General features: G+C 42.9%; 1 long non-coding RNA gene across 1 annotated transcript; it reads left to right on the forward strand.

Moving 5' to 3' along the window:
* The first annotated feature begins 1,081 nt into the window (after positions 1–1,081).
* LOC127302208 (uncharacterized) lies at positions 1,082–4,235 on the forward strand. The gene is made up of 2 exons (XR_007852729.2): positions 1,082–2,149; positions 3,246–4,235. It is a non-coding gene; the product is annotated as an uncharacterized lncRNA (long non-coding RNA).
* Positions 4,236–27,035: the final 22,800 nt, after the last annotated feature.

Raw genomic sequence — 27,035 nt, forward strand, 5'->3', positions numbered from 1 at the left:
TATATATTATGGGTGATAGATAGTTAGGGTTTATAAGTCCTATTAGGCAAGGTTGGTGGCTACTCTTTATTTCTTCAAAAGAATAACTTTTGAAGAACATGCTTCTTAAAGAATAAGAAGTATTACAATTAAGGTGGAGGCTGTCTAGGGTTTGCTATTGGATTCACTTGGTAGGGAATAGTTGGTTCCTAAATAGGATGGTTCATAAATATGTAACACTCGTAGGGTTTAGTGTGTATAGCAAATGATGCAAAATATTAGGCATGGTTGCTATTAGAGTTCATCACAATGGTGTGATGCTAAGTATGGTTAGTTAAGGTTGATATCTCTAAGGATAGGAGCTAGGTTTTACACTTTGTTGAGTTGAACTAGAGGTGATGGCTAATGATTATTTGGTTTGGTATCATTCCCATAAATATATACTATGGAATGACCCCACTAACAAGGTATGATTAATTCATTGGATAAGGGTTAACTTTGGACTAATGATGGATTGGTGTATACAAGTAATACATCACTCTAGCTATGACCTTCTACACAAGATCCAACCATAAAATTCCTACTTATAAGTATCAAACTGGTCATGCAAAGGAAGTCAAACAATTTCATTTGGCTGAAAGATGTTTAATAATATGTCTTAAAGTGTGGTTTGAGTTTGCGTGTTTTTAGATGTGAAAGCAAGTTCCTAGTATAGAGTTATAGCAACTCATATCATATATAGGTTTAAGGAATTATTTTTAAGGCATAAGAATTTCCTAAAGTATCTTGGATTTAATTTACTAATTTGGGTGAAGGGAAACATTCCTTACAAATATAAATTGGTACTAGAATATAATTTAAAACTAATTAGTATTTATGTTAGATTTTATGGAATTTCTTATATGCAAATTTTAATAAAAATCAAATTCTAAGTTGAAACCATGTTTAAATTATTTGGAAAGTATTTATTACTGATTAAAGTCAAAATAATATTTTAAGCATTTTAGGAACTCAATTTAATATTAACATGAATAATGTTCCTAATCCATAGAAGTTAGGAAACACCATGTATTTATTTTTTTAATACTTGTTTGGTATTTGTGTAGAGAAACTTTTATAGTTTTCAATTTGTAACCAAATAATGATACTAGCTTACACTAATTTAGGTGTGATGCATCATATAATTTGATTAACTTAGCTAGGACACAAATATATACACACTAGTGGATTAATTATTATAATTAATTGGCCAATTAGTATTCACGTACGTATGCTATTATTGGGCTAGAGTTAATTTGGGGTCAGTATCCTACATACACGCACATGAGTACATGACTCGGTCAGACCCGTACACGTACGAGTCCAACACAACCCAGCGCCTCACATCTCTCTCTCACTCTCGTTCCTATCTCTTTCTCCACCACGAGCACGCACACGACCAGGACACAATCCTCGCACGCGCCTGTGATGGCGCTGCCGCCACCCGCTGCTCCGGCCGTCGCCGGCCAGGTCCGGCACCGCCGCTCTCTAATTTTACTTCGCCTCCATCTCGTCTTCGATTTCCCCACCGTCTCGATGTTCGGCCGTGCTCCACGCACGACCCCTGCGAACCCTAGCCCGCCTTGGCCGCTGCCGGCCTACTCCGGCACCGGCAAGACATTTTTCTGGCTCCCCTCGACGTCCTCTACCTCTCTGTCCCGTTCGATTTGATTTTCCGGCTCTACCTTGTCCGCCCCCAAACCTGGAAACCCTGGCGGTCGCTGGTTGGTTTGGCCGTCGCCGGCCAACCCCGCGCCGCCGCTGGTCGCTGCTGCTGTCCGGTGAGGCTTCGCCCTCACCCGCCGCCTCGATGCTGCCCTACGTGCGCGCGCCGCCCTGCTCCTGCTCACGCCCAGCGCTCCCTGGTGTGGCTCCGCCGCCATCTTCTCCCGGCCATTGATGGCCGCCTTTGGCGCCGCCTCGACAAGGTATTCGCCGTCGGCCCTCACCACCTGGATGCTCTCTGCTCCTGCGCGTGGCTCCGCCATAGGAGTTGCTGCTGCCACCCACCGCCTCGACGCCTACTGCGGTGAACTGGTGGCGTGGCGGCTACTTCGTTCTCGACGCCGGCTGGACGGTGTTGTAGGCGCAACCCCGGCGTCGACCTCTTCCTCTATTCGCCCGAACCACTGTGAGCTATTCCCCTTTCTCCCTCTCTCTCTGTCTGCTCTAAAACGATGAATTTATTGGCCATGAGTTTGTGTGTGCTTGGCCTGATTATTGCATATGCTTGTGAGTTTGGTTGGAGCTATTCAAACTTGGGTCAAGTGGTTAATTATATTTGCACAATGCTAAATATTGGTCTAGCTGATCATTCAGGGCATCAAAGCTCATATATATCCGCTTCAACCAGACAAGTAATGTATGTCTATTTGTTTCTGGCTTAAGCAACTGTATACTTTAATTGATTTTTGGGTGGCACTAAATTCTGGTTGAAGCACTACGGCTATTGAAGTTACTCGATTGGCCTAAGAATAATTCCTGGACACCATGTACCTTTACAATCTGTTGATGAACATGTAATTGCCCTACTGGCTGCTATATTCTTGTGATGCCCCTGTTTGGAATTGTTTTATCATCCCAGGCATACATGACTGGTTATGTTGCTTTTACTGAAAGGATGCATTCTATATTTACTGGATGCTTTGTTAGGCAATTTACTTGATGGCTTGCTGTGTTAGCTTGTATGCTTATAGCCGCTGATGGATGGAACTGCTTACTGGATCATGTGCATACATGATCAGATCTTGTGGTTATGTGGATGGCTTGCTTATAATTAATCTGATAAGAACAGATATGGCTTGATTCTTTGGCCCGGCCTATGATGCAAAGGCTGAGGCACAATCTATGATATGAACAGATACTACTGGATTGTTGCTTCTCTAAACCTCGGTGATGAACATGCATAGCACCTCTATGCAAGTCTGAGAGGAAAATCCATCTCTCCAACCTCCTAGATGAAAATCTAGTTGAAGGGTGGCTTGATGGAGTGTTGTGGATTCTTCTCTTTATTTCCCCTGATCCTAGTTGTGCAACCTAGTATGTTGAGATGCTTATATTAAATCAATGGATCAACCTGTTGTAGCAAAGTTGGATAGCTGGTGATGTTGATCTTGATCTACTGCTTGTTTGACTGCACCTCCTCCTAGCTCCGGCTTGATCTGCTATTTGGATCTTATTTGTGTGGAACAAAATAGGATACTGCTGATGTGTTCTTGCTGTTCTAGCTATTTTGCTGGAGCTGATGGTTTCAAGATGAACTGCTGATGTGTGTGAGCTTAAAGAGCTTCTGATAGAGAATACCGTGATGTATGCACCCAACCGTTTGACTGGCTGTGATGGCCCTGCTTTTATACAGTTGGCTGTTCATTGTGTGTGTGACAGCACACTAGCATGCAAGGTGTGATAGTGCTGCTTGCAAGTGGCCCCCTCTCCATGTGTATGTTATCAAGTTGGTTTGCTTCTCCTCCTAGTGCTAGCAACGTCAGGTTGCTCTTATCCTAGTTGGGCCTTTATTGTTGATACTGCCAGGTGTATTACTTTGATTGGATGAGAAGTTACATGTATTTAAATTGATGGCTGAGACTTATTAATCAATATTTCTGGCTATTGATTCATCTTGACTAACTATTGTCAATGGTGGATTACTTAATTAAAACATGTGGGTTAGTTTTAAATAGGAACTTGACTAGGTTAGAGGGATCAATTAGTTATCTTTTTTGCCTAAGATAAATTGATAAATGTTGCCTCCTGTCCCTTTGCTAAGATGGATCATACAATGTTGCCTTGTCCCTTTTATTGTATGGATAAAATGCTGCCTTAAATCCTTGTTGCCTACTTGTCGGGAATGATCTAAAGTGATCCAAGTTTGATCCATGATATATGTCTTGTTGCCAACAGATTGAGGTTGATCCCTCTAGCCACTATTTGGATACTAGGATGAATTCCTACTGTCTAATAGTTGAGTTCCAAAATTAAAATGCCTCACCTTGGTGATGGCAACATCTTAACATTAACCATTGTTATTTCTGTTTGCCTTTGTTTTCTTTGCATCTTACAGGAAGAGGAAGAGAAGACTGGAAAGATTGAGAAGATTTAGATTTAGGAATTCTTTTAGTTCCATTTTGTAATCTCATAATTCTTTTGTAACTTGTAATATTTTAATAAGTGTTGTAATCATACTTAAGTGAATTGTTATTTGTAATATTTGATTCTCATTTATATTTATTTTTACTTTGTATTTATATAATTGATTAGAATTCAAATTCCAATCCAAGATCTTATTTGAATTCTGTCTTTCATATTTGAATTTGAATTCAAACTATTTCCCTCGAAAACATAATAAATTAATAAAAGTTATGTCGAAATTTATCGCACCCACATCGAAGACTAACTCAATTCCACCGATGTAAGATAAACCTCGACCCCGTTGGAGGTTTTAAACAAAAGCGCGAAAATTCCCCGGATTTTCTATGCATGAATGCAATGCACACATCTGTTTCCTCTCTTTTTGTAACCCCCAATCCTGGGATATTACAAAGTGCCACTCCTTTTCGGAATTTTTTGCACATTAAATAACTCATTTAACTAGTTAATCCCATTTGTTGACTCTCTGTTGACCAACCACTTGAGGGTAAAACTGAGTATATTACACTAGCTAGTATTAGCACTCAAGGAGAAAACTGAGCACACAAAAAATGCTAGTATATGAATCGGGGGTATACCTGAGTATATCTAAATTTCCAGGGTTAGACCCGAGGACGCGTGTTGCAGTGCAGAAGTGGAAGACGTGCCATTGTTGACGCGTGTCGCGGTGCAGACGTGCAAATAGTGGACGCGTAGGACGCGGGTCGCATTTAGGACGCGTAAGCCCCTCCCTCCCTCCTCTCGCACACGTCGTCTCATTCTCGCTCACGCACGAAACCACCCCTCTCACGTCCCATCAACTTCTCCAAATCGAAAAAACCCCAACCGCCGTACGCACGCTACCCTGCCGGCGATGGAGAAGAAGAATGCGCCGGCGGCCGTCGCCTCCGAGCCCGTCGCCTCCGAGCCCGTCGCCTCCGAGTCCGTCGCCGCCGAGCCCGTCGCCGCCGAGCCCGTCGCCGCCGAGCGCGCCGCCGCCGTCGAGCGCGTCGCCTCCGAGGGCGGTGCATCCAAGCGTGGCGCCTCCGTGAACCGGGCCTCTCTCTCGGCTGATGGACCACTTCACAAGATCGGCCAATGCCATCGGCGAACGAGGGAGTACGCCGACACCTACTCGCTATGAGGCAAGTCTGTAGAAATTGGCGCTCAGGTTTGCTCCGAGCCCGACGTGCACTGGACGAATGGATCATGCTACACCACGCCCTTCCACGCGTCGCTGAGTTCACCTTCCTCCAACTCGGCACATCACGCTACGTCACCATAGATCTATCGGAAGTTCATACAAGGTTCAAATTCCTCCATATCTACCTTTTTATTTTCAATCTTAAACACATCTTAGTGCTGAATGTTATCTTCATCAATATATTTTAGATACTACTTCGTCGGCTTTTGCCGTGGTGTCATCGTGCTTGCCTTAAGAACCCGCCGCACAAGATACGGCTGCTGAACCCACTCACAAAGAAATCGAACACTATGTTTGAGGCGCAGATGCCATCTGTTTTTCTGAAATCAGTCGCTGTTATCAAATCCCCGACTATGGTCTTCGTTGCCACACATTACCCGTTGGAAATTGGTTGGGTCGATGAGAGCACTCCAACTAAGGATATAAATGAAGATTGGGGAGAAGGAAGATTTTCGATCAAGAACCATTGTCTACGTTGCATTACCCCGTTCAATGGTGAACTGTATGCAGTAGCTGCGGACAATTTTGAGATCGGAAGAATAGTGTGCACCAATGTACAGTTGCGGCAGCGCGCGAAACCTTGTCAAGATGGAGACACTAATTTCATTTCCAGAACTTGGACGTCAGAAGTTCTACCTTGTGAAGTCGGATGGTGATCTGCTGCTTGTGTTGTTGGTCAGCGAGGCTTTGGCGGGCAAACCATTGGTGTACCGTGTGGACACTCAGAGCCGCTCTCTCCATCCGGTCAGTAAAATTGGCAGTAGTACCTTCTTCGTGAATTATATCCGGTGTATCTCCGTCGACACCAGAGTGTACCCGACACTTCGACCTGGCAGCATCTACTACGCGGATTTGGGTTATATCAGAGAGTACTCTCATGATACAAAGGCCTGGGATGAGTGGCCAGTACGTGTGGATAGAATAGGAAGGTACGATATGAGAAATGAACACAAGCCATACCGTTTGGAGGATGTATTGGCCGCACACTGCAGACGGAAGGAGTTCAATGAATATTTCCTTGGGGAAATGCACGAATGGAGCGACGAAGAAATATATGAGGACGAATGAAGAACAAATTCATTCATCCTAATCTTCTTGTTGTCCATACATTGCGTGCGTCTTGTATATTTTTCAGCTTAGTTTTTCGTGAACATTAACAACGTTATTGCCTGCTTTTGGCTGCTGTATGCAGTTTATGTATTATACTTAGTTTTGTGATTATGCTGTTGTGAATTTATCATATACTAGCTTCTAGATTTTCTACTAGATTTGCTGCCATATTGGGCAAAAAACGAGGGCCAAAAGGCATAAATAACCCTAGAGATTTGCTACTAGATTTGCTACTAGATTTGCTGCCATATTGAAGAAAGACAGAAATAGAAGCTTCTCTAGATTTGATACTAATTTGGTGAAAAAGACAGAGAGAGAAAGAGGGGAAAAGGTGCTCTTAAAAATGCCAATTTGGGCCGAGAGAGACAAAACCCAGCTCCTGCTCACGTGCAACCAAACACTTCTCGTCCTGTCCCACGCGGTCCCTTTCTACCAGCCCCACGCGATGCGGCCCCACACGACGTGGCCCCACAGACAACGTGGCGCAACACGTCAGCACAGAACGTCCAAATAAACGGATTCCTTCCGTCTGAGCTCCTTCTGCGGGTTTCAGACATAGGCTTGGAGAAAACTGAGAAAAAACTAAGGGGCTGGGGAAAACTGAGTACAACTAACGACCTGAGGGCACGAAAATAGAAATCCCTTTCCGGAACTAACCTATTGACGAGATGCCGAAGTGCCAGTTCCTGTTTTCTGCTGTTTTTGGTTCCAGAAATCCTAGTAAGGAAATATTCTCGGAATTGGACGAAATCAACGCCCGAGTCTTATAATTGGACGAAGCTTCCGAACACCCGAGAGCCGCCGGAGGGGAGCCACGGGGGCCCACACAACACCGGCGCGGCCGGAGGGGGCCGCGCCCCCCGAGGGTGGGGGCCCACCAGCCCCCCTCCGAGGCTGACCTTCCGCCTACTTAACGTCTCCGTCGCGAAAACCCTATCACGTTCGACGTAACCGAGAGAAAACCTTCCGAGCCGCCGCCATCGCGAAGCCAAGATGCGGGGGACGGAGTCTCTGTTCCGGCACGCCGCCGGGACGGGGAAGTGCCCCCGGAAGGCTTCTCCATCGACACCACCGCCATCTTCATCAACGCTGCTGTCTCCCATGAGGAGGGAGTAGTTCTCCATCGAGGCTCGGGGCTGTACTGGTTGCTATGTGGTTCATCTCTCTCCTATGTGCTTCAATACAATAATCTCATGAGCTGCCTTACATGATTGAGATTCATATGATGATGCTTGTAATCTAGATGTCATTATGCTAGTCAAGTGGATTTTACTTATGTGATCTCCGGAGACTCCTTGTCCCACGTGTCTAAAGGTGACAGTGTGTGCACCGTGTGGGTCTCTTAGGCTATATGTCACAGAATACTTATTCACTGTTATGAATGGCATAGTGAAGTGCTTATTTATATCTCTTTATGATTGCAATGTGTTTTGTATCACAATTTATCTGTGTGCTACTCTAGTGATGTTATTAAAGTAGTTTATTCCTCCTGCACGGTGTAATGGTGACAGTGTGTGCATCGTGTAGTACATGGCGTAGGCTATGATTGTGATCTCTTGTAGATTATGAAGTTAACTATTGCTATGATGGTATTGATGTGATCTATGCCTCCTTTCGTAGTGTGAAGGTGATAGTGTGCATTCTATGTTAGTACTTGGTTTGGTTATGTTGATCTGTCATGCACTCTAAGGTTATTTAAATATGAACATTGAATATTGTGGAGCTTGTTAACTCCGGCATTGAGGGTTCGTGTAATCCTACACAGTTAGTGGTGTTCATCATCCAACAAGAGGGTGTAGAGTCTAGCATCTATCTATTTATTCTGTTATGTGATCAATGTTGAGAGTGTCCACTAGTGAAAGTATGATCCCTAGGCCTTGTTCCTAAATACTACTATCGCTGCTTGTTTCTTGTTTCTGCATCTATACTTCCTGCAATATTACTACCATCAATCGCACGCTGCCAGTTAGCACTTTTAAAGGCGCTCGTTACTACTGCTCATATTCATTCATACCACCTGTATTTCACTATCTCTTCGCCGAACTAGTGCACCTATTAGGTGTGTTGGGGACACAAGAGACTTCTTGCTTTGTGGTTGCAGGGTTGCATGAGAGGGATATCTTTGACCTCTTCCTCCCTGAGTTCGATAAACCTTGGGTGATCCACTTAAGGGAAACTTGCTGCTGTTCTACAAACCTCTGCTCTTGGAGGCCCAACACTGTCTACAAGAATAGAAGCACCCGTAGACATCACTTCCCTCTGCGAAGGGCCTTTCTTTTACTTTAAGATTGAGTCAGTTTACCTACTCCTTTCCGTCTTAGAAGCAAACACTTGTGTCAACTGTGCATTGATTCTTACATACTTACTTATTTGCATTCATCATATTACTTTGTGTTGACAATTATCCATGAGATATGCATGTTGAAAGTTGAAAGCAACTGCTGAAACTTAAATCTTCCTCTCTGTTGCTTCAATGCCTTTACTTTGAATTTATTGCTTTATGAGTTAACTCTTATGCAAGACCTTTTGATGCTTGTCTTGAAAGTACTATTCATGAAAAGTTTTGCTATATGTTATCTATTTGTTAGCAAACTATAGATCACTGCCTTGAGTCACTGCATTCATCTCATATGCTCTACAATAGTATGATCAAGATTATGTAAGTAGCATGTCACTACAGAAATTATTCTTTTTATCGTTTACCTACTCGAGGGCGAGCAAGAACTAAGCTTGGGGATGCTTGATACGTCTCCAACGTATCTACAATTTCTGATGTTCCATGCTTGTTTTGTGACAATACCTACATGTTTTGCTCACACTTTATAATGTTTTTATGCGTTTTCCGGAACTAACCTATTAACAAGATGCCGAAGTGCCAGTTGCTGTTTTCTGCTGTTTTTGGTTCCAGAAAGGCTGTTCGGGCAATATTCTCGGAATTCGACGAAACAAAGACCCAGTATCTTATTTATCCCGGAAGACCCCAGAACACCGAAGGAGAGTCGGAGGCGGACCAGAGGGCCACCACACCATAAGGCGGCGCGGCCCCAGGCCTGGCCGCGCCAGCCTATGGTGAGGAGGCCCCAGGCACCTCCCTGCGCCGCCTCTTCGCCTATATGACCCCTTTCGTCCTAAAAACGCGATACCAATCGACGGAACTCCAGAAAGACTCCAGGGGCGCCGCCGCCATCGTGAAACTCCAATTCGGGGGACAGAATCTCTGTTCCGGCACGCCGCCGGGATGGGGAAGTGCCCCCGGAAGCCATCTCCATCGACGCCACCGCCTCCATCATGCTCCGTGAGTAGTTCCCCCATGGACTACGGGTTCTAGCTGTAGCTAGTTGGTACTCTCTCCCCCATGTACTTCAATACAATGATCTCATGAGATGCCTTACATGATTGAGATTCATCTGATGTAATCGGTGTTGTGTTTGTTGGGATCCGATGGATTGTTACATTATGATTAGTCTATCTATAAAGTTTATGAAGTTATTGTTGCTGCAATCTTGTTGTGTTTAATGCTTGTCACTAGGGCTCGAGTGGCATGATCTTAGATTTAAGCTCTATACTTATTGCTTAGATTGTATCTACAAGTTGTTTGCACATGTCTATGTCCGGAACCCGAGGCCCCGTGAGTGACAAAGAATCGGGATAACTGGAGGGGAAGGCTTAGATATGAGGATCACATGTTTTCGCGGAGTGTTAATGCTTTGCTCCGGTGCTCTATTAAAAGGAGTACCTTAATTTCCAGTAGATTCCCTAGAGGCCCGGCTGCCACCGGCTGGTAGGACAAAAGATGTTATGCAAGTTTCTCATTGCGAGCACGTATGACTATATATGGAAAACATGCCTACATGATTAATAATCTTGATGTTCTGTCTTAATGCTATTTCAATCCTATCAATTGCCCAACTGTAATTTGTTCACCCAACACTTGTTATTGGAGAGTTACCACTAGTGTAGATAGCTGGGAACCCCGGTCCATCTCTCATCATCATATACTCGGTCCTATATGTCATTGGAAGTAGTATCAACTATTTTCTGGTGCCATTGCTCTCATATTATCTGCTTTCGTATTCTTGCATTCTCTTGCTCTCATATTACTGCTGCTTTCACATCACCCCTGTTACTAGTGCTTTTCCAGGTGCAGCTGAATTGACAACTCAGTTGTTAAGGCTTATAAGTATTCTTTACCTCCCCTTGTGTCGAATCAATAAATTTGGGTTTTACTTCCCTCGAAGACTGTTGCGATCCCCTATACTTGTGGGTTATCAAGGCGTTTCTTACTGCTTGCTACCTCATTAATCAGATGCCTTCTCCAGTCCTTGATAATGCCACCCCCATCACTAGGCTTCTCAACATCAACCCAGATTACACGTTCCTACGCACCATTGGTTGCGCTTGCTGGCCCAGTGTCGAGGGTACTCCTCGGCAATGCCCTCCGTATGGGGCTTAGGGTAGATGGAATCATGTAGGCTGACACGAGACATCGGTTATCAAACAAGCGGGGAGAGCGATTTACCCAGGTTTGGGGCCCTCGATGAGGTAAAACTCTTACGTCCTGCCTGTCTGATCTTGATTATGAAAATATCGGGTTACAATGGGGTGCCGAAGGTTTCGGCTATGATCTCGTCGAGAGACTAAGTTCTGCAGGGAGCTAGCTCTAGACTTGTGGTGGCTATGATTGCTAAGATTGCGTGTTCCTCGGCAGCCTCTCTCTTGGCCCTTATATTGGGAGCCAGGTCTCGAGAGATCTGTCCAGGTACGACTAGATTACAAAGGGTCCTAGTTCTAAGCTTTCCTTGTATTCTTCGTCTCCTTGTCTTGTTCTTCAAGGATTCTTCTTTGGAACCAACGTAGTGGCCCACCTGGCCATCGACTGCCTTCATGGGCCCCTGGTTGGGCCGCAAGAGGTAGCGCAACATTAGTTACCCGAAGGGTAATGCCCACATCACCCAGTCTTCGCAAATATAACTCTCGCAAGCTAGAGTTTCGCTCTAAAGTGTGTGTTTTTCTCGGGTACAGTCCTATGCATAAAGGCTACAACTGCTTGGATCGCTCCTCTGGGTGTATCTACATCACTCGTGATGTCATCTTTGACGAGAACGTTTTTCCGTTTGCTACTCCGGGTGTCATTGTCGATGTCTCTCAACTTCACCCCGTGTCTTTTCCACCCACCGAGCCAGTGGTTCAGAACAATGACGTGCGTAATTATGACATATCCATGTTACCAGTTGACCCTCTTGGTACTTTCCCTTGTGCTCCTATGCAGGTCCCAGGTGTTGTGCTTTCCCCTACGACGTCTCCTGCCGATGGTGTACCGGCTCGTGGAGCGATCGACGTGCATGTGCATGCCTCGTCGCCCGAGCCGGGCTCCCCTGGCTCTGCCTCATCTGGGCCGGATGAGGAGGCTTCCTCGCCCGCTGTGGAGCACCCTGTGGTCACACCCACCAGTGGAGGTGGGTCATCTGATGTTGGGCCGTCTTCATCGCCGCCCTGGTCCACTGATGGGTCATCCTCGCCGCCCAGCCCACCTGCGCGGGCACCATCGCCTCCGCCAGCTGCTGCGCCGCGTACGATCGTTACTCGCGGCCAGAATAATGTGCATCGACCGAAAGTTTACCGGGATGGCACTGTTCGCTATGATCCCTATCAACGACATGCTCTTCTGGTTGTTCCAGCTTCTCACCGTACGGCCCTAGTTGAGCCCGCCTAGCGTTCTGCTATGGAAGATGAGATTGATGCACTTCAGCGTAATCAGACATGGGTTTTAGTGCCTCGTCCGCCTGGCACAAATATAGTTGGCAGCAAGTGGATCTTCAAGACAAAGTTTCGCCCTGATGGTTTCGTTGACAAACACAAGGCTCATTGATACGTCTCCAACGTATCTATAATTTCTTATGTTCCATGCTAGTTTTATGACAATACCTACATGTTTTATTCATACTTTATATCGTTTTGATGCATTTTCCGGCACTAACCTATTAACGAGATGCCGAAGAGCCAGTTGCTGTTTTCTGCTGTTTTTGGTTTCAGAAATCCTAGAAAGGAAATATTCTCGGAATCGGACGAAATCAACGCCCAATATCTTATTTTTCCCGGAAGCTTCCAGAGCACCGAAGAGGGGCCAGAGGGGAGCCAGGGGGGCCCCACCCCACAAGGCGGCGCGGCCAAGGGGGGGCGCCCCCTATGGTCTGGGCTCCCCAGATCTCTTCCGAGGCTGCCCTTCCGCCTATATAAAGTCTCCGTCACGAAAACCCTAAAGGAATAAGCCACGATACGAGAAAAGTTCCAGAGCCGCCGCCATCGCGAAGCCAAGATTCGGGGGACAGAAGTCTCTGTTCCGACACGCCGCCGGGACGGGGAATTGCCCCCGGAAGGCATCTCCATCGACACCACCGCCATCTTCATCGCCGCTGCTGTCTCCCATGATGAGGAGGGAGTAGTTCTCCCCCGAGGCTAAGGGCTGTACCGGTAGCTATGTGGTTCATCTCTCTCTCCCATGTGATCTTTATGTGATCATGAGCTTTGTGATCTAGTTGAATATCATCTATGTGCTACTCTAGTGATGTTATTAAAGTAGTCTATTCCTCCTTCATGATGTAATGGTGACAGTGTGTGCATCATGTAGTACTTGGTATAAGCTATGATTGTGATCTCTTGTAGATTATGAAGTTAACTATTACTATGATAGTATTGATGCGATCTATTCCCCCTTTCATAGCCTGACGGTGACAGTGTGCATGCTATGTTAGTACTCGATATAATTGCAATGGTCTATTATGCACTCTAAGGTTACTTAAATATGAACACCGAATGTTGTGGAGCTTGTTAACTCCGGCTTGAGGGAGCTCTTGTAGCCCTACACAATGAATGGTGTTTGTCATCCAACAAGAGAGTGTAGAGAAAGTAGTATTTGTTTATTCAGTTATGTGATCAATGTTGAGAGTGTCCACTAGTGAAAGTATGATCCCTAGGCCTTGTTTCCAAGCACTGAAACTCCGTTTATTTACTGTTCTGTTGCATGTTTACTCGCTGCCATCTTTATTTCAGACTGCTATTACCACTCATATTCATCCATATCACTTGCATCTCACTATCTCTTCGCCGAACTAGTGCACCTATACATCTGACAAGTGTATTAGGTGTGTTGGGGACACAAGAGACTTCTTGTATCGTAATTGCAGGGTTGCTTGAGAGGAATATCTTTGTCCTCTACCTCCCTGAGTTCGATAAACCTTGGGTGATTCACTTAAGGGAAACTTGCTGCTGTTCTATGATACGTCTCCAACGTATCCATAATTTCTGATGTTCCATGCTTGTTTTATGACAATACTTACATGTTTTGCTTGCACTTTATAATATTTTTATGCGTTTTCCGGAACTAACCTATTAACAAGATGCCGAAGGGCCAGTTGCTGTTTTCTGCTGTTTTTGGTTCCAGAAAGGCTGTTCGGGCAATATTCTCGGAATTGGACGAAATCAACGCCAAACATCTTATTTTTCCCGGAAGGCCCCAGAACACCGAAGGAGAGTCGGAGGCGAGCCAGGGGGGCCCCACACGACAGGGCCGCGCGGGCTCCACCCTGGCCGCGCCGGCCTATGGGGAGGAGGCCCCGTGGCCCCTCCGACTCCGCCTCTTCGCCTATTTAAGCCGTCCCGACCTAAAAACGCGACACCTTTTGACGAAACTCCAGAAAAACTCCAGGGGCGCCGCCGCCATCGCGAAACTCCAATTCGGGGGACAGAAGTCTCTGTTCTCTGTTCCGGCACCCTGCCGGGACGGGGAAGTGCCCCCGGAAGCCATCTCCATCAACGCCACCGCCTCCATCATGCTCCGTGAGTAGTTCCCCCATGGACTACGGGTTCTAGCAGTAGCTAGTTGGTACTCTCTATCCCATGTACTTCAATACAATGATCTCATGAGCTGCCTTACATGATTGAGATCCATCTGATGTAATCGGTGGTGTGTTTGTTGGGATCCGATGGATGATACATTATGATTAGTCTATCTATAAAGTTTGTGAAGTTATTGTTGCTGCAATCTTGTTATGCTTAATGCTTGTCACTAGGGCCCGAGTGGCATGATCTTAGATTTAAGCTCTATAATTATTGCTTAGATTGTATCTACAAGTTGTGTGCACATGTCACTGTCCGGAACCAAAGGCCCCGAAGTGACAGAAATCGGGACAACCGGAGGGGATGGCGGTGATGTGAGGATCACATGTTTTCACCAAGTGTTAATGCTTTGCTCCGGTGCTCTATTAAAAGGAGTACCTTAATATCCAGTAGATTCCCTTGAGGCCCGGCTGCCACCTACGGTAGGACAAAAGATGTTGTGCAAGTTTCTCATTGCGAGCACGTACGACTATATATGGAAAACATGCCTACATGATTAATAAGCTGGATGTTCTAACTTAATGCTTTGAATCCTATCAATTGCCCAACTGTAATTTGTTCACCCAACACTTGTCACTTGTTATTGGAGAGTTACCACTAGTGTAGATAGCTGGGAACCCCAGTCCATCTCTCATCATTATATACTCGTTCTACATGTCATTGGAAGTAGTATCAACTATTTTCCGGTGCCATTGCTCCTGTGTTATTGCTACTGCTGCTGTGTTACTGTTACTATTGCTCTCATACTACTGCTGCTTTCACATCACCCCTGTTATTAGTGCTTTTCCAGGTGCAGCTGAATTGACAACTCAGTTGTTAAGGCTTAAAAGTATTCTTTACCTCCCCTTGTGTCGAATCAATAAATTTGGGTTTTACTTCCCTCGAAGACTGCCGCGATCCCCTATACTTGTGGGTTATCAAGACTGTTTTCTGGCGCCGTTGCCGGGGAGGCATAGCTCTACTCATAAGTTCACCTGGGGAGTACACTCTACCTCTATCTCTGTTTTTATTTTATTTTATTTTGTTTTGCTTAGTTTACTTTTGTCTAGTTTATTTGTGCTTAGTTTATTTCTGTCTTGTTTTATTTTTCTTAGTTTACTTTTTTCTAGTTTCTTTTTGTCTTGTTTTACTTTTCTCATATACCCAAAAATCTATAAAAATTTGAAAAACCTAAAAATTAAAAACTGCTGTTATGGGAGAACCCATAACCTACTTGGAGCTTATAGAATATTATAATAATTATAGAGAATCAAGAGCGGGAAAAGTGATGAGTGCTGTGATAGAAAAATTGAATACAACTGCTAAAATCTTGCTTAAACGCCATGATATAAACTGTTGCTCTCAACAGGACACTAAACATCTTAAATTTCAATGTGGCTTTAGTGAGGAATTTTTAATTAAGAACTATAATCGGAATAGCTATATTCATTTTGGGTTCGAAGAAGTAAAACAATTTGTCATATTTATGGGAGCCTCCGAGATAGAATCCTTCATGGTTAAAAATTATGAAACTTGTGTTGTTTGTAAGGACCTTAAAGATTATGTCTCTTCTATCCTTAATTTTTGCAATGAAAGTTACACTGATAATCCTTATATCATTGATTATAAAGAGAGACTCATTAATGCACAAGAATGCACTCACAATTTGCAGGGACCTGTGGAAGAAGAAATTGATGAACCTGAAAGCTCATTGGATGAAAAAGAGGAGGAAATTGATGAACCTGAAAGCTCATTGGATGAAAAAGAAGAGGAGAGTGATGAACAAAAGGAGGAAGAATGGATTAGCTACCCATGTCAACCTTCTAATGAGAGTAACTCTTTATCTCTTACACTATTTGATTGTCCTCCATGCTTACCGAAAGAGGTTGAATGTTATGTTCCTGTGGAATCTCTTGAAATATTCCCTATGAGTAAAACTTGTGAGAATAATTATGCTACTGTTATTTATGATAATCCATGCTACTTTGATAAATCTTATGATAATGCTTTGTTTGTGCCTGATGTCGAAATGCATGGTACTAAAGAATTTTGCGTAGCAAATGTTTATGATAAAGCTCTTGATGATGGTCCTATGTTACTTGATAATATTAATTGTACTACTAATGAAAATGGGATTGGAGAGGTCTTGACATTATCTATGAGTCCCATATCTCTTGAGATTGATCAACCATCTTGTTATATTATTGATAAAAGTGTGTTTGAAAGTTTTAATCGCACTATTTTTGAGCTTGATAAAAATTATGTGTTTATGGATCATGAGAAGCATGCTTCATGTGATAGTTATGTTGTTGAGTTTGTTCATGAAGCTACTGAAAATTATTATGAGAGAGGAAAATATGGTTGTAGAAATTTGCATGGTACTAAAACACCTCTCTATATGCTTAAAATTTTGAAGTTACTCTTGTTTTATCTTCTTATGCTTGTCACTTTGTTCTTCATGAATTCATTTGTGTACAAGATTCCTTTTCATAGGAAGCATGTTAGACTTAAATGTGTTTTGAATTTGCTTTTTGATTCTCTCTTTTGCTTCAACTCTTATTTCTTGCGAGTGCATCATCAAAATTGCTGAGCCCATCTTTATGGTTATAAAGAAAGCACTTCTTGGGAGATAACCCATGTGTTTATTTTGCTACTGTTTTGTTGTGTTTTGGAAGTTGTTACTACTGTAGCAACCTCTCCTTATCTTTATTTTATTGCAATGTTGTGCCAAGTGACGCCTCTAATCGAAGGTTGATACTAGATTTGGATTTCTGCGCAGAAACAGATTTCTATCTGTCACGAATCTGGGCTGTTTTCTCTGTAGGTAACTCAGAAAAATATGCCAATTTACGTGTGTGTTCCTCAGATATGTACGCAACTTTCATTAGTTTTGAGTTTTCTGATTTGAGCAACGAAAGTACCTGTTTAAAATTTTTCTTTACTGGCTGTTCTGTTTTGGCAGATTCTGTCTCTGTTTTTTGCATTGTCTCTTGTGGACTTTAAGTGAGGCTTTCTAGACGTGGAGAGCTGTAGCTAATGTTTTATTGAGTTCTTGCAATGTGTCACTACAGGACCAAGGTGGATTCAAGTTTTTTTGATTACTAACCCCTCTAATGAAGTTTATGAGAAGTTTGGTGTGAATGAAGTTTTCAAGGGTCAAGAGAGGAGGATGATATATGATCAAGAAGAGTGAAAAGTCTAAGCTTGGGGATGCCCCCGTGGTTCATCCCTGCATATTTCAAGAAGACTCAAGCGTCTAAGCTTGGGGATGCCCAAGGCATCCCCTTCTTCATCAACTTATCAGGTTTCTTCTATTGAAACTATATTTTTATTCGGTCACATCATATGTGCTTTACTTGGAGCGTCTGTGTGCTTTTATTTTTGTTTTTGTTTGAATAAGATCGGATCCTAGCAATCCTTGTTTGGGAGAGAGACACGCTCCGCTTTTTCATATGAACACTTGTTCTTCGTTTTACTTTTAATGTTCAATGATAAAAGTTGGAAGCTACATCACTTATGGTTATTTGGTTGGAAACAGAAAATGCCTCATATTGTCTTGAATAATTTGACACTTGGCAATTGTTTTGAGCTCTCAAGTAGATCATGATTAAGTTTTTTCATGTAGTTTAAACCTTTTAGTGGAGAACTACTATAGAGCTTGTTGAAATTGGTTTGCATGATTGGTCTCTCTTAAGGTCTAGATATTTTCTGGTAAAAGTGTTTGAGCAACAAGGAAGACAGTGTAGAGTATTATAATGCTTGCAATATGTTCTTATGTAAGTTTTGCTGTACCGGTTCATACTTGTGTTTGCTTCAAATAACCTTGCTAGCCCAAAGCCTTGTACTGAGAGGGAATGCTTCTCGTGCATCCAAAACCTTGAGCCAACCACTATGCCATTTGTGTCCACCATACCTACCTACTACATGGTATTTCTCCGCCATTCCAAAGTAATTTGCTTGAGTGCTACCTTTAAACAATTCAAAATGCTTCTCAATTTGTGTCAATGTTTTATAGCTCATGAGGAAGTATGTGGTGTTTTATCTTTCAATCTTGTTGGGCAACTTTCACCAATGGACTAGTGGCTTCATCCGCTTATCCAATAAATTTGCAAAAAGAGCTGGCAATGGGATTCCCAGTCCCAAATTAATTAACAAAAATAGACACTCCTCCATGGTATGTGATTGTTGGACGGCACCCGAAGATTCGGTCAGCCATGGTTTGTGAAAGCAAAGGTGGGGAGGAGTGTCATCATAATAAAACTAAAATAAAAAGTCACTCCTTCATGGTATGAGATTGTTGGCAGGCACCCGAGGATTCGGTTAGCCATGGTTTGTGAAAGAAAGGTTGGAAGGAATGCCACCCAAAAATAAAATAAAATGGGAGCCGCTCTTCGAAGGTTTGTCTGGCAAGGGGGTTAGAGTGCCCACTACCATTCGTTGACAACAACAAACACCCCTCAAAACTTTACTTTTATGCTCTCTTTATGTTTTCAAAACCAAAGCTCTAGCACAAATATAGCAATCAATGCTTCCCTCTGCGAAGGGCCATTCTTTTACTTTATGTTGAGTCAGTTTACCTACTTCCTTCCATCTTAGAAGCAAACACTTGTGTCAACTGTGCATTGATTCTTACATACTTGCTTATTTGCATTCATCATATTACTTTATGTTGACAATTATCCATGAGATATGCATGTTGAAAGTTGAAAGCAACTACTGAAACTTAAATCTTCCTTTGTGTTGCTTCGATGCCTTTACTTTGAATCTATTGCTTTATGAGTTAACTCTTGTGCAAGACTTTTGATGCTTGTCTTGAAAGTACTCTTCATGAAAAGTTTTGCTATATGTTATCTATTTGTTAGCAACTATAGATTATTGCCTTGAGTCACTTCATTCATCTCATGTGCTTTGTAATAGTATGATCAAGGTTATGTAAGTAGCATGTCACTACAGAAATTATTCTTTTTATCGTTTACCTACTCGAGGACGAGTAGGAACTAAGCTTGGGGATGCTGATACGTCTCCAACGTATCCATAATTTCTGATGTTCCATGCTTGTTTTATGACAATACTTACATGTTTTGCTTGCACTTTATAATGTTTTTATGCGTTTTCCGGAACTAACCTATTAACAAGATGCCGAAGGGCCAGTTGCTGTTTTCTGCTGTTTTTGGTTCCAGAAAGGCTGTTCGGGCAATATTCTCGGAATTGGACAAAATCAACGCCAAACATCTTATTTTTCCCGGAAGGCCCCAGAACACCGAAGGAGAGTCGGAGGCGAGCCAGTGGGCCCCACATGACAGGGCCGCGCGGGCTCCACCCTGGCCGCGCCGGCCTATGGGGAGGAGGCCCCGTGGCCCCTCCGACTCCGCCTCTTCGCCTATTTAAGCCGTCCCGACCTAAAAACGCGACACCTTTTGACGAAACTCCAGAAAGACTCCAGGGGCGCCGCCGCCATCGCGAAACTCCAATTCGGGGGATAGAAGTCTCTGTTCCGGCACCCTGCCGGGACGGGGAAGTGCCCCCGGAAGCCATCTCCATCAACGCCACCGCCTCCATCATGCTCCGTGAGTAGTTCCCCCACGGACTACGGGTTCTAGCAGTAGCTAGTTGGTACTCTCTATCCCATGTACTTCAATACAATGATCTCATGAGCTGCCTTACATGATTGAGATCCATCTGATGTAATCGGTGTTGTGTTTGTTGGGATCCGATGGATGATACATTATGATTAGTCTATCTATAAAGTTTGTGAAGTTATTGTTGCTGCAATCTTGTTATGCTTAATGCTTGTCACTAGGGCCCGAGTGGCATGATCTTAGATTTAAGCTCTATAATTATTGCTTAGATTGTATCTACAAGTTGTGTGCACATGTCACTGTCCGGAACCAAATGCCCCGAAGTGACAGAAATCGGGACAACCGGAGGGGATGGCGGTGATGTGAGGATCACATGTTTTCACCAAGTGTTAATGCTTTGCTCCGGTGCTCTATTAAAAGGAGTACCTTAATATCCAGTAGATTCCCTTGAGGCCTGGCTGGCACCGGCTGGTAGGACAAAAGATGTTGTGCAAGTTTCTCATTGCGAGCACGTACGACTATATATGGAAAACATGCCTACATGATTAATAAGCTGGATGTTCTAACTTAATGCTTTGAATCCTATCAATTGCCCAACTGTAATTTGTTCACCCAACACTTGTCACTTGTTATTGGAGAGTTACCACTAGTGTAGATAGCTAGGAACCCCAGTCCATCTCTCATCATTATATACTCGTTCTACATGTCATTGGAAGTAGTATCAACTATTTTCCGGTGCCATTGCTCCTGTGTTATTGCTACTGCTGCTGTGTTACTATTACTATTGCTCTCATACTACTGTTGCTTTCACATCACCCCTGTTATTAGTGCTTTTCCAGGTGCAGCTGAATTGACAACTCAGTTGTTTATGCTTATAAGTATTCTTTACCTCCCCTTGTGTCGAATCAATAAATTTGGGTTTTACTTCCCTCGAAGACTGCCGCGATCCCCTATACTTGTGGGTTATCATTCTACAAACCTCTGCTCTTCGAGGCCCAACACTGTCTACTGGAATAGAAGCGTGCGTAGACATCAATCTATTTTCTGGCGCCGTTGCCGGGGAGGTAAGGTAAAAGGTATTCACATCCTCCGACTACTAAGCTATTTCCTAGCACTGTTGCCAGTGTGTGAGTGCTCGAAGGTATTTCCTTTAGATCCTGCAATTATATCTTTTTGTTTCTTGTTTTCACTAGTTAGGCTTAATGGAAAACAACAACAAAATGAGAGATCTTTATGAACTTTATCTTGAATTAGGACATGATGTGTTTGAAGAGAGAATTAAAAAACCCATGGAACTTTATATGCATGCTAATGGGAATGTTATTAGTATGAATGCTTTGAACACCATTGTTGCTAATGCTATGGAAAATTCTAAGCTTGGGGAAGCTGGTTTTGATGAGCATGATATTTTTAGTCCCCCAAGTTTTGAGGAGAAAATTTTCTTTGATGATACTTTACCTCCTATTTATGATGATTATAATGATAGTGGTATTTTGGTGCCACCTACTATGGAGGATAAAGGTTATTATGATTATACCATGCCTGCAATTTATGATGATTACAATGATGGTTATGGTAGTTTTACTCCCACTATTAATAATAAAATTGATTATGCTTATGTGGAGAGTAATAATTTTATGCATGTAGCTCATGATAAGAATGTTTCATGTGATAGTTATATTGTTGATTTTGTTCATGATGCTACTGAAAGTTATTATGAGAGAGGGAAACATGGTTATATGCATCTTAATAATATTAAGTTTCCCCTCTTTATGTTGAGAATCTTGAAGTTGCACTTGTGTTTCCTTTCTATACTTGTTGCATTATGCTTACATGACTTGTTTATTTACAAGATTCCTTTTCATAGGAAGTGGGTTAGGCTTAAATGTGTTTTGAATTTGCTTCTTGATGCTCTCTTTTACTTCAACTCTTATTTCTTGCGCGAGCATCATTAAAATCACTGAGCCCGTCTTAATGGCTATAAAGAAAGCACTTCTTGGGAGATAACCCATGTTTTTAGTTTGCTACTGTTTTGTTGTGTCTTGGAAGTTGTTACTACTGTAGCAACCTCTCCTTATCTTTATTTTATTGCATTGTTGTGTGATACGTCTCCGACGTATCGATAATTTCTTATGTTCCATGCCACATTATTGATGTTATCTACATGTTTTATGCACACTTTATGTCATATTCGTGCATTTTCTGGAACTAACCTATTAACAAGATGCCGAAGTGCCAGTTGCTGTTTTCTGCTGTTTTTGGTTTTAGAAATCCTAGTAACGAAATATTCTCGGAATTGGACGAAATCAACGCCCAGGGGCCTATTTTTCCACGAAGCTTCCAGAAGTCCGAAGACGAAACGAAGTGGGGCCACAGGGTGCCCAAACCCTAGGGCGGCGCGGCCCCCCCCCCTGGCCGCGCCGGCCTATGGTGTGGGGCCCCTGTGCCCCCTCCTGACTTGCCCTTCCGCCTACTTAAAGCCTCCGTGACGAAACCCCCAGGACCGAGAGCCACGATATGGAAAACCTTACTGAGACGCCGCCGCCGCCGATCCCATCTCGGGGGATCTAGGAGATCGCCTCCGGCACCCTGCCGGAGAGGGGAATCATCTCCCGGAGGACTCTACGCCGCGATGGTCGCCTCCGGAGTGATGTGTGAGTAGTCTACCCCTGGACTATGGGTCCATAGCAGTAGCTAGATGGTTGTCTTCTCCCCATTGTGCTATCATTGTCGGATCTTGTGAGCTGCCTAACATGATCAAGATCATCTATCTGTAATTCTATATGTTGCGTTTGTTGGGATCCGATGAATAGAGAATACTTGTTATGTTGATTATCAAAGTTATGTCTATGTGTTGTTTAAGATCTTGCATGCTCTCCGTTATTAGTAGATGCTCTGGCCAAGTTGATGCTAGTAACTCCAAGAGGGAGTATTTATGCTCGATAGTGGGTTCATGTCTCCGTGAATCTGGAGGAGTGACAAGAACCACTAAGGTTATGGATGTGATGTTGCCACTAGGGATAAAACATTGATGCTATGTCTAAGGATGTAGTTGTTGATTACATTACGCATCATACTTAATGCAATTGTCTGTTGTTAGCAACTTAATACTGGAAGGGGTTCGGATGATAACCTGAAGGTGGACTTTTTAGGCATAGATGCAGTTGGATGGCGGTCTATGTACTTTGTCGTAATGCCCAATTAAATCTCACTATACTCATCATGATATGTATGTGCATGGTCATGCCCTCTCTATTTGTCAATTGCCCAACTGTAATTTGTTTACCCAACATGCTGTTTGTCTTATGGGAGAGACACCTCTAGTGAACTGTGGACCCCGGTCCAATTCTCTTTACTGAAATACAATCTACTGCAATACTGTTTTACTGTTTTCTGCAAACAATCATCTTCCACACAATACGGTTAATCCTTTGTTACAGCAAGCCGGTGAGATTGACAACCTCACTGTTTCGTTGGGGCAAAGTACTTTGGTTGTGTTGTGCATGTTCCACGTTGGCGCCGGAATCTCTGGTGTTGCGCCGCACTACATCCCGCCGCCATCAACCTTCAACGTGCTTCTTGGCTCCTCCTGGTTCGATAAACCTTGGTTTCTTTCTGAGGGAAAACTTGCTGCTGTGCGCATCATACCTTCCTCTTGGGGTTCCCAACGAACGTGTGAGTTACACGCCATCATTGTGCCAAGTAAAGTCTTTGATAGTAAGGTTAATACTAGATTTGGATTACTGCGCAGAAACAGATTTCTTGCTGTCACGAATTTGAGTAGAATTCTCTGTAGGTAACTCAGAAAAATCTGCCAATTTACGTGCGTGATCCTCAGATATGTACGCAACTTTCATTTAATTTGAGCTTTTTCATCTGAGCAAGTTAAGTGCCCCAGAAAAATTCGTCTTTACGGACTGTTCTGTTTTGACAGATTCTGCCTTTTATTTCGCATTGCCTCTTTTGCTATGTTGAATGGATTTCTTTGTTCCATTAACTTTCAGTAGCTTTGGGCAATGTCCAGAAGTGTTAAGAATGATTGTGTCACCTCTGAACATGTGATTTTTTTATTATGCACTAACCCTCTAATGAGTTTGTTTCAAGTTTGGTGTGGAGGAAGTTTTCAAGGGTCAAGAGAGGAGGATGATATACTATGATCAAGAAGAGTGAAAAGTCTAAGCTTGGGGATGCCCCCGTAGTTCATCCCTGTATATTTCAAGAAGACCCAAGCGTCTAAGCTTGGGGATGCCCAAGGCATCCCCTTCTTCATCAACAACTTATCAGGTCACCTCTAGTGAAACTATATTTTTATTCAGTCACATCCTATGTGCTTTACTTGGAGCGTCTGTGTGCTTTTATTTTCATTTTGTTATCTTAGTTCTCTGAATAAAATCGGATCCTAGCATTCTTTGTTTGGGAGAGAGACACGCTCCGCTGTTTCATATGAACACTGGTGTTCTTAGTTCTATCTTTAATGTTCATGGCGAAGGTTGAAACTGCTTCGTTCATTGTTATATGGTTGGAAACAGAAAGTGCTTCATGTGGTAATTGGTATATTGTCTTGAATAATTTGATACTTGGCAATTGTTGTGCTCAAATAGATCATGTTTAAGCTCTTGCATCATGTACTTTGCACCTATTAATAAAGAACTACATAGAGCATGTTAAAATTTGGTTTGCATGATTGGTCTCTCTAGAGTCTAGATATTTTCTGGTTAAGGTGTTTGAACAACAAGGAGACAGCGTAGAGTCTTATAATGCTTGCAATATGTTCATATCTAAGTTTTGCTGTACCATTTTATACTTGAGTTTGCTTCAAACAACCTTGCTAGCCTAACCTTGTATTGAGAGGAATTCTTCTCGTGCATCCACATCCTTGAGCCAAAAACTATGCCATTTGTGTCCACCATACCTACCTACTACATGGTATTTCTCTGCCATTCCAAAGTACATTACTTGAGTGCTACCTTTAAAATTCTGTTCTTTGCCTTTACAATATATAGCTCATGGGAAAATAGCCTTAAAAACTATTGTGGTGAAGAATATGTAGCTATGTATCTTATTTCTTATAAGTTGCTTGTTGAGCGGTAACCATGCTTCTGGGGACGCCATCAACTTTTACACCTTTGTTTAATATCATGTGAGTTGCTATGCATGTTCGTCTTGACTGAAGTAAGGGCGATTTTCATGATCAAATGGTTTGAGTATGCATATTGTTAGAGAAGAACATTGGGCCACTAACTAAAGCCATGAATCATGGTGGAAGTTTCAGTTTGGACAATTAATCCTCAATCTCTTATGAGAATATTATCTGTTGTTGAATGCTTATGCATTAAAGAGGAGTCCATTATCTGTTGTCTATGTTGTCCTGGTATGGATGTCTAAGTTGAGATCTATCAAAAACGAGAAATCAAATGCGATCTATCTCCTTGGACCTTTGTACAAGCGGCATAGAGGTACCCCTTTGTGACACTTGGTTGAAACATATGTTATGCAATGATAATCCGTGTTAATCCAAGCTAATTAGGACAAGGTGCGAGCACTATTGGTAATCTATGCATGAGGCTTGCAACTTATAAGATGTCTTATACATAACACATATGATTTATTAATACCGTTGACAAAATTGTTTCTATGTTTTCAAAATGAAAAGCTCTAGCACAAAAATAGTAATCCATGCTTCCCTCTGCGAAGGGCCTTTCTTCTACTTTATTGTTGAGTCAGTTTACCTACTTCTTCTATCTTAGAAGCAAACACTTGTGTGAACTGCGTGCATTGATTCTTACATGTTTACCTATTGCACTTGTTATATTGCTTTATGTTGACAACTATCCATGAGATATACATGTTACAAGTTGAAAGCAATTGCTGAAACTTAATCATCCTTTATGTTGCTTCAATGCCTTCTACTTTGAATTTATTGCTTTATGAGTTAACTCTTATGCAAGTCTTATTGATGCTTGTCTTGAAAGTATTATTCATGAAAAGTCTTTGCTATATGATTTAGTTGTTTACTCATTGTCTTTACCATTGCTTCGAATCGCTGCATTCATCTCATATGCTTTACAATAGTATTGATCAAGATCATGTTGGTAGCATGTCACTTAAGAAATTATCCTTGTTATCGTTTACCTACTCGAGGGCGAGTAGGAACTAAGCTTGGGGATGCTTGATACTTCTCCAACGTATCTATAATTTCTTATGTTCCATGCTAGTTTTATGACAATACCTACATGTTTTATTCATACTTTATATCGATTTGATGCATTTTCCGGCACTAACCTATTAACGAGATGCCGAAGAGCCAGTTGCTTTTTCTGCTGTTTTTGGTTTCAGAAATCCTAGAAAGGATATATTCTCGGAATCGGACGAAATCAACGCCCAATATCTTATTTTTCCCGGAAGCTTCCAGAGCACCGAAGAGGGGCCAGAGGGGAGCCAGGGGGCCCCAGCCAACAAGGCGGCGCGGCCAAGGGGGGGCGCCCCCCTATATGGTCTGGGCTCCCCAGGTCTCTTCCGAGGCTTCCCTTCCGCCTATATAAAGTCTCCATCGCGAAAACCCTAAAGGAATAAGCCACGATACGAGAAAAGTTCCGGCACGCCGCCGGGACGGGGAATTGCCCCCGGAAGGCCTCTCCATCGACACCACCGCCATATTCATCGCCGCTGCTGTCTCCCATGATGAGGAGGGAGTAGTTCTCCCCCGAGGCTAAGGGCTGTACCGGTAGCTATGTGGTTCATCTCTCTCTCCCATGTGATCTTTATGTGATCATGAGCTTTGTGATCTAGTTGACTATCATCTATGTGCTACTCTAGTGATGTTATTAAAGTAGTCTATTCCTCCTTCATGATGTAATGGTGACAGTGTGTGCATCATGTAGTACTTGGTATAAGCTATGATTGTGATCTCTTGTAGATTATGAAGTTAACTATTACTATGATAGTATTGATGCGATCTATTCCCCCTTTCATAGCCTAACGGTGACAGTGTGCATGCTATGTTAGTACTCGATATAATTGCAATGGTCTATTATGCACTCTAAGGTTACTTAAATATGAACACCGAATGTTGTGGAGCTTGTTAACTCCGGCTTGAGGGAGCTCTTGTAGCCCTACACAATGAA

Source organism: Lolium perenne, chromosome 5, assembly GCF_019359855.2.
Source record: "Lolium perenne isolate Kyuss_39 chromosome 5, Kyuss_2.0, whole genome shotgun sequence".
Taxonomy (NCBI): domain Eukaryota; kingdom Viridiplantae; phylum Streptophyta; class Magnoliopsida; order Poales; family Poaceae; genus Lolium; species Lolium perenne.